This window comes from Carlito syrichta, unplaced genomic scaffold (assembly GCF_000164805.1).
Source record: "Carlito syrichta isolate Samal-C Ts95f unplaced genomic scaffold, Tarsius_syrichta-2.0.1 Scaffold304224, whole genome shotgun sequence".
Classification (NCBI taxonomy): domain Eukaryota; kingdom Metazoa; phylum Chordata; class Mammalia; order Primates; family Tarsiidae; genus Carlito; species Carlito syrichta.
Genome location: NW_007248320.1, coordinates 206,848 through 213,891, shown reverse-complemented (window position 1 = coordinate 213,891; position 7,044 = coordinate 206,848). Strand labels below are relative to the sequence as shown.

At 39.7% G+C, this 7,044-nt stretch overlaps 1 protein-coding gene across 1 annotated transcript in view; it reads left to right on the top strand.

Moving 5' to 3' along the window:
• The first annotated feature begins 50 nt into the window (after positions 1–50).
• Positions 51–7,044, top strand: part of STX17 (syntaxin 17) — a 62,418-nt gene continuing 55,424 nt past the window's right edge. The window contains exon 1 of the mRNA XM_008059509.2: positions 51–110. The gene's annotated coding sequence lies outside the window, so the exon portion shown is untranslated. The remainder of the gene's footprint in view (positions 111–7,044) is intronic.

Here is a 7,044-nt window from a genome sequence, read left to right as displayed (position 1 = left end):
CCCCGCCCCCCTCCGCGACGCCCCGCCCCCCTCCGCGACGCCCCGCCCCGCCCCGCCGCACTCGCGCCTGCGCCTTGCGCAACGACCGGCCTCGAGCGCCCCGGCGGGAGGTAAGGGGCTCTGGGGAGGCAGGCTCCGGGGTGTTTGGGCCGCAACTGGCTTGGTGGGCCAGACCCACCCGGAGAGCAGGAGAGGCGCAGGACTGGAAGCGGGGCATTAGATCAGAAGTGCGCGCGCCCTGAGGATTCCTCTTGCCTTTCAAAAGTGGCGGAGCCTCCCTCGGTTTCGGTTTTGGAGGAGCTGTTCGAGGCTGGAGTAGAGGGGCCGCGAACGGTGCGGGTGGGACGGCCTCCCGGAGTCGCGGAGCGGGAAAGTTCCCGGCGCCGGTTCCGCCCCAGACTCACCGTGGGCCGCGGGTCGTCAGTGTCGCTGGTCCCAGGACGTATCCGCGCATCCGTTCGCGGTGGGGCCATTTGGTATGTGTGGCCCAGGTGTGCCGTGGGTGACACTGCGAGGAATGACGCGACGCTCGGGGACAGTGAGGGGAGGACAGGGAGCGAGAGGTCGGAGCCCCCTGCCAGCTAGCCCGAGAGGTGGTTTGCAGAAGATCCCACACCCAGCTCCGTCCTTTCAGGAAACTCAAGCTCAGGGAGGAACCATACGGTGGACCCAAGGCCTTGACTTTTCTCTCCAAATCCAGTAGCTCTTCCATAAGTCACAAACACAAAGCGACGTGGCCGAAGAAATCGGGTGCCACCAACATGCTGAAATGTGGGATGTCTGGGCTGATGGAAGGTGTTCATCACTTTTGGGAGGAGGGGTTGCCACGGTTTGGGGCTTTTTTCTGGGAATTGGGGCTATTCACTTATAAATTAACCCCTTAGGTAAGTTAGTTAACCCCTGAGTACTTTTTCCTCATCGGAAACATGAGTATTATGGTACCCATCTCATCTTAATTGTAAGCACTAAATGATAAAACTCGCAAAGCATCTGACACAGTCCTGGCACCCCTCTCTGCAAGTGACTATGACTGTAATTCTTTGAATTCTAAATGTTTTTTCCTGTCTTATGTGAAACATTCTCTTATACATTTTTAAAAACTTTTTCATTTTGAAATAATTTTACAATTACAGAAAAGTTTCAAAAGTAATAGAGTTCTCTGTAACTTCCCTTAATCATTTTTCATTTCATAGTACAATAAACAAAAGCAAAAGTTAATATTAGTACAGTACTATCAACTGAACTATGGACTTTCTTCTGATTTTATTTTTTACAACAATGTCCTTAGCTTCCATCTAAGAACCCCACTTTGTATTTAGTTGTCTTGAGTCCTTGGTTTCCTCCAATCTGTGACAGTTCCTCAGTCTTTTCCTATTTTTCATTATCTTTACACTTTTGAAGGATCCTGGTCATTTATTTTGTAGAGTGTCCCTCACATAGAAGTTGTCAAGTGTCAGGGGTATTTGTTTTTGTTAACAATACCACAAAGATGTATGTGTCATTCTCAGTTCATCATATTAGGGTCCATGATATGACTTACTGCTCGTGATGTTAATTTTGATCACTTGGTAAGATAGTGTCTGCTGGTATTCTCCAATGTAAAGGTACTATTTTCCTCCTTATAATTAATTGGGGGGAAACTTTTAAGCTGTGCAAATACCCTGTTTCTCCTCCAACTTTTCCTTGCTAAACTTAGCATCCACTGGTGGCTCTTGTCTTCAGTAATTATTACAATAGTGTTCTAGTGGTGATTCTATTTCCCTAATTTCTTCATTGATTAATGGGAATTCTTCTGTATAAATGAGCTATCATTCTCCCCTATTTATTTATTTGCACTCAGTTATTGCATAAGCATGGACTCAGATTTTTTTTTTTTTTATTGGTTGTTGTCTTGTGTTATTTTATCTTAAATTGTTCCTGCTTTGACCATTGGGAGTTTTTTTCAGGTGACTTCCTGTTGCCTTTCAATATGCTCTCATACTTTTTTGAAAACTTTCTTGCACCATCTGATGCTCTAGGTTCTTTTGTTTTCCCTACCTCAGCCTAGAGGTAGGCTGAGGTAGGGAAGTTTCCTTCCTTCCTTCCTTCCTTCCTTCCTTCCTTCCTTCCTTCCTTCCTTCCTTCCTTTCTTCCTTCCTTCCATTTAAACACCAAGGTCTTGGTACTAGGTATGTTAATTGCTATTGGGGTGTCATTGCTTCTGGGGTCTCACAGTAGACAGTAGTGTATACATATTCCCACTCATGCATACACAAAGATATCTATCTATCACCTATCTATCTATTTTTAAAGTTCATCCCAGTACTTCTACTTCTAGTCTAACACCACAAGTTTCATTCTAGTTTTGTCTCTTATTTGTAACTTCTTTCTCTGGTGGTAAGAAATATGGGTTTTGCTGGGTATGGTGGCTCACGCCTCTAATCCCAACACTTTAGGAGGTAGAGAGGATTGCCTGAGCCCAGGGGTTCGAGACCAGCCTGAACAACTTGGCAAGACCTCGTATCTACAAAATAAAAAAATTAGCTGGGTGTGGTGGAACATGCCTGTGGTTCCAGCTACTTGGAAAGCTGAGGCAGCCAGATCACCTGAGCCCAGCACGTCGAGGCTGCAGTGGCTGTGATCATGCCACTGCACTCCAGCCTGAGTGACAGAGTGAGACTCCAATTCAAAAAAAAAAATATATGGATCTTATGTTCTATAAAATATTTTCTTATTTCTTCAGTCCTTATATGCACATAAAGTAATTCTATAATTTCTAACCTATACTCCTGTGGGAAACAAATTTACTAAACAGAGTACAGTGCGGTTCTTGTCTTTAGCCTTACGGTTCAGTTAAAAATAATTGTTTTCTAAGGTAACTTAGATTATTTTCTTTCCTACTTCTTTCAGTGTTGTTATGCTATTTATTTATAATACTTTTTAATAGTTTATATTACATTTTGAGTTTCCCTCACATCCTGTTATTATTAAAATTTATATACAATAAAATTCACTGTTTGCAATCTTTGGGTTTTGACAAATGCATATGGTTGTGTATCTGCCATCACTGTTGTGATGGCAGAACAGTTCCATCACTCCAAATATATCATTACATTTTTCTTAAATGTTACACATAATAACTCCATTGGAATTTGGAAAATTAGGTGTTCTGGTGAATTTTGTCTTATCTTTTTCATAGGCATATTTTACACAGTTGAGATCTTAAGGTAAATGTATTTTTAATCCATGTGCTTTAATTATGTCAGATATACATTTCATCTGTATGACTGGAATATCAAGAAATGCCAAAACATATTTTCATTTGTTACTTAATCACATTTCTAAACCATATTTTTTATTTTGAATTAGAACCTTCCTATAACAACTTACAAACATTTGATCTATTTTGTGGTCATATCCACTGCTATACAACTTTCAGTTTTAATAACACTATGATGTATGCAATAATTTGATGGTTATGTTCTTAGTTTATATAGGAATTTTGTTATAATTTTGTAAAAATAGAAAATGGTAGAGAGAAGGAAAAAAATAGTAGCTAGAAGGATGCCTGGAGTTGGAAAGGTCACTTTGGAGGTTCTTGAGGCAGAATATCTTCCCTGAGAGATGGCCCAGGTTCTCCTTGTGTACATAAAGCTGGGAGGCAGAGTCATCATGTGTAACTTTTATCTGGAAATATCACTTGTGGAATTCAAGAAAGAAAACTATTATAGTACAGGGAACAGTGAAAACTAGACAAATCATACATAGTAATTATCAATACATAGTAATTGTACATATTTATAGGGTACATGCGATATTTTGTTACATTCCTACAATGAGAAATGATCAAATCAGGGAATTTAGGTCCTCCATCTCCTCTAAGATGTATCATTTCTTTGTGCTGGGAGCATTTCAGATGTTCTCTTCTAGCTGTTTTGAAATATACAATAAATTATTATTAACTGTAGTCACATTGCTGTGCTACTGAATGCTAGAACTTATTCCTTTGATCTGACTGTCACCCCCTTCCCATCTTCTGATAACCATCTTTCTACTCTCACCTCCATAAGATCAACTTCCCAGTTCGGCCTGGAACTCCTGGGCTCAAGTAATCCTCCCACCTCAACGTTCTGAGGAGCTGCAAATACAGGAATGTGCTCCCACATATGAGTGAGAACATGTGATATTTTTCTGTGCCTGGCTTATTTCACTTAACACAGTGACCTCCAGTTCCATCCATGCTGCTGCAAATGACAGAATTCCATTCCTTTTTAGGTTGAACAGTGTTCCGTTATGTATATATACCATATTTTCTCTATCCATTCATCCATTGATGGGCACTTAGGTTGATTCCATATCTTAGCATTTGTTATAGTACTGCAATGAACATGGCAGTGCAGGTATCCTTGGGATATACTGATTTCCTTTCTTTTGGATAAACACCCAAGAGTGGGATTGCTGGATGGAATGGTAGTTCTATTTTTAGTTTTTTGAGAAACTGCCATACTGTTTTTCATAATGGTTGTACAATTTACATTCCCACCAACAGTGTATAAGGGAAATTTTACACCACATCCATTTGTTAGTTTTTTCTTTGTTTTTTTCTGAGTTGGAGTCTCACTCTGTCACATAGGCTGGAGTGCAGTGGCATGCTCACAGCCACCATTGCCTCAACCTACTGTTCTCAGGTGATCCTTCTACTTCAGCCTTCCAAGTAACTTGAACCACAGGCGTGCGCCATCATGCCCAGCTAATTGTTCTGATTTATTGTAAAGATGAGGTCTCACTGTGTTGCCCAGGCTGGTCTCAAACCCTTGGGCTCAGGCAATCCTCTCACCTCAGCCTCCCAAAGTGCTGGGATTACAGGTGTGAACCACCACACCTGGCCGCATTTGTTATTTTTTCTTTTTGCTAATAGCCATTCTAACTGGGGTGAGATGATACCTCATTGTGTTTCTGCATTTCCCTGATGGTTAGTGATTTGTGATGCATTTTTTAAAAATTTAATTTTAAAGTTGTGGGGTACAAGTCAGGATTGCGTACATAAGTTGTTTTGGTACAGGTGAAGTTTCAGGCCTCCTGTTGAACCTCACTTCACCTGGAGTAGGATCAGGTGCATTTTTTAATATACCTGTTGGCCATTTGTATTTCTTTTTTTCTTTTTTTTAACTCCAAGTTTCACTTTGTCGCCCAGTCTGGAGTGCAGTGGCACAATCATGGCCATTTTAGCCTTGACCTGCTGGGCTCAGGTGATCCTTCTGCCTTAGCCTTCCAAGTTGTTGGGACTACAGACACATGCCACCATGCCCAGCTAATATTTTTGATTTGTTGTAAAGACAGGTCTCACCAAGTTGCCCAGGCTGGTCTCGAACCCCTAGGCTCAGGCAGTTCTCTCACCTCCACCTCCCAAAGTGCTGGGATTACAGGTGTGAGCTATCATGCCTAGCCAGACATCTATACTTTTGAGAAATGTCTATTTAGATCCTTTGCCCACTTTTCAGTGGGATTATTTGATTTTTTTTTCTTTGCTGTGGAGTTGTTAGAGTTTCTTGTATATTCTGGATATTATTCCCTTGTCAGATGAATAGTTTGCAAATATTTTCTCCCATTCTACAGGTTGTGTCTTTGTTGGTTGTCTTAAATAAATAATCGGGGGTGGCAGTATGGATTTATGTGTAAGGTAGGGTAGTTGCACTGTAGTTTAATAATAGAAAATTGGAGTCGGGCTCGGTGACTCAGCCTGTAATCCTGCGCTTTGGGAGGCTGAGGTGAGTGGATTGCCTGAGCCCGCGGGTTCGAGACCCGCCTAGGCAACTTGGCGAGACCTCATCTCTACAATAAATCAAAAAATTAGCCGGGCGTGGCAGCGCACGCCTGTAGTTCTAGCTACTTGGAATGCTGAGGCGGAAGGATCGCCGGAGCCCAGCAGGTCGAGGCTGCAATGGCCAGGCAACAGAGTGAGACTCCAACTCAAAAAAAAAAAAGGAAACAATCTAAATAGCCAACAATAGAAAATTAATTAAATTGTTAAGCATTTATATTAATTATAGCAAATTGTTTACATGGAAACATTCTTATTATATTTAATCACATTATTCAAAATAAAGACTGTCTTTGTTATGTCATTCTTTTTTTATTCTACCTAGTAACAGTTTATTATATTTATTGCTCCTTGACATTGCACTCCTTTGGGTTTATTTTCTTTGTTGTTAAAATATGCCTCTTAGTAGTTCTTTTAGTGAGAATCCTGGTAATAAACTCTCAGTCTTTGTATGGATGAAAATGATTATTTTGCTCTCACTCTAAATGATAATTTACCTGGGTATATACTAACTCTCTCAGCACTTTGAAGATGTTTTTAATATCTTGCTTTGAATAAAAGTTTGCTGCTTTTGTTGTCTTCATTTATCTGTCTTTTATCTCTGGTTTCTCTGGTTTGCTTTTTAAGATTCTTTGCCCTTAATATTCAACAATTTCCCTTCCATGTATTTAGGTAAATGTGTTTTTTATTTATATTTATATAAATATTTATATTTATACTTGCATGCTTTTTCACTTTGAGATCTTAACATTTTAATTCTCAGCATATTCTGTTTGAATAATTCCTTTTCATCATCTTCTTTGTTCTTTCCTTATGGGACTCTTATTTGTTTTTGAGCTTTTCATTTTATCCTTTATGTCTTTTATCTTCTTCTTATACGTTTCATCTTTTGCTCCTCTGTGTTCTGAGTGAAAGCTTCCAATCAATAATTCTCTCTTCAGCTATATAGTTTACTGTTTAACTCATCTTTTTAAGATTTTTTTGCCCTTAATATTCAACAATTTCCCTTCCATGTATTTAGGTAAATGCGTTTTTTATTTATATTTATATAAATATTTATATTTATACTTGCATGCTTTTTCACTTTGAGATCTTAACGTTTTAATTCTCAGCATATTCTGTTTGAATAATTCCTTTTCATCATCTTTGTTCTTTCCTTATGGGACTCCTATTTGTTTTTGAGCTTTTCATTTTATCCTTTATGTCCTTTATCTTTTTTTTTTTTTTTTTTTTTTTTTTTGTTT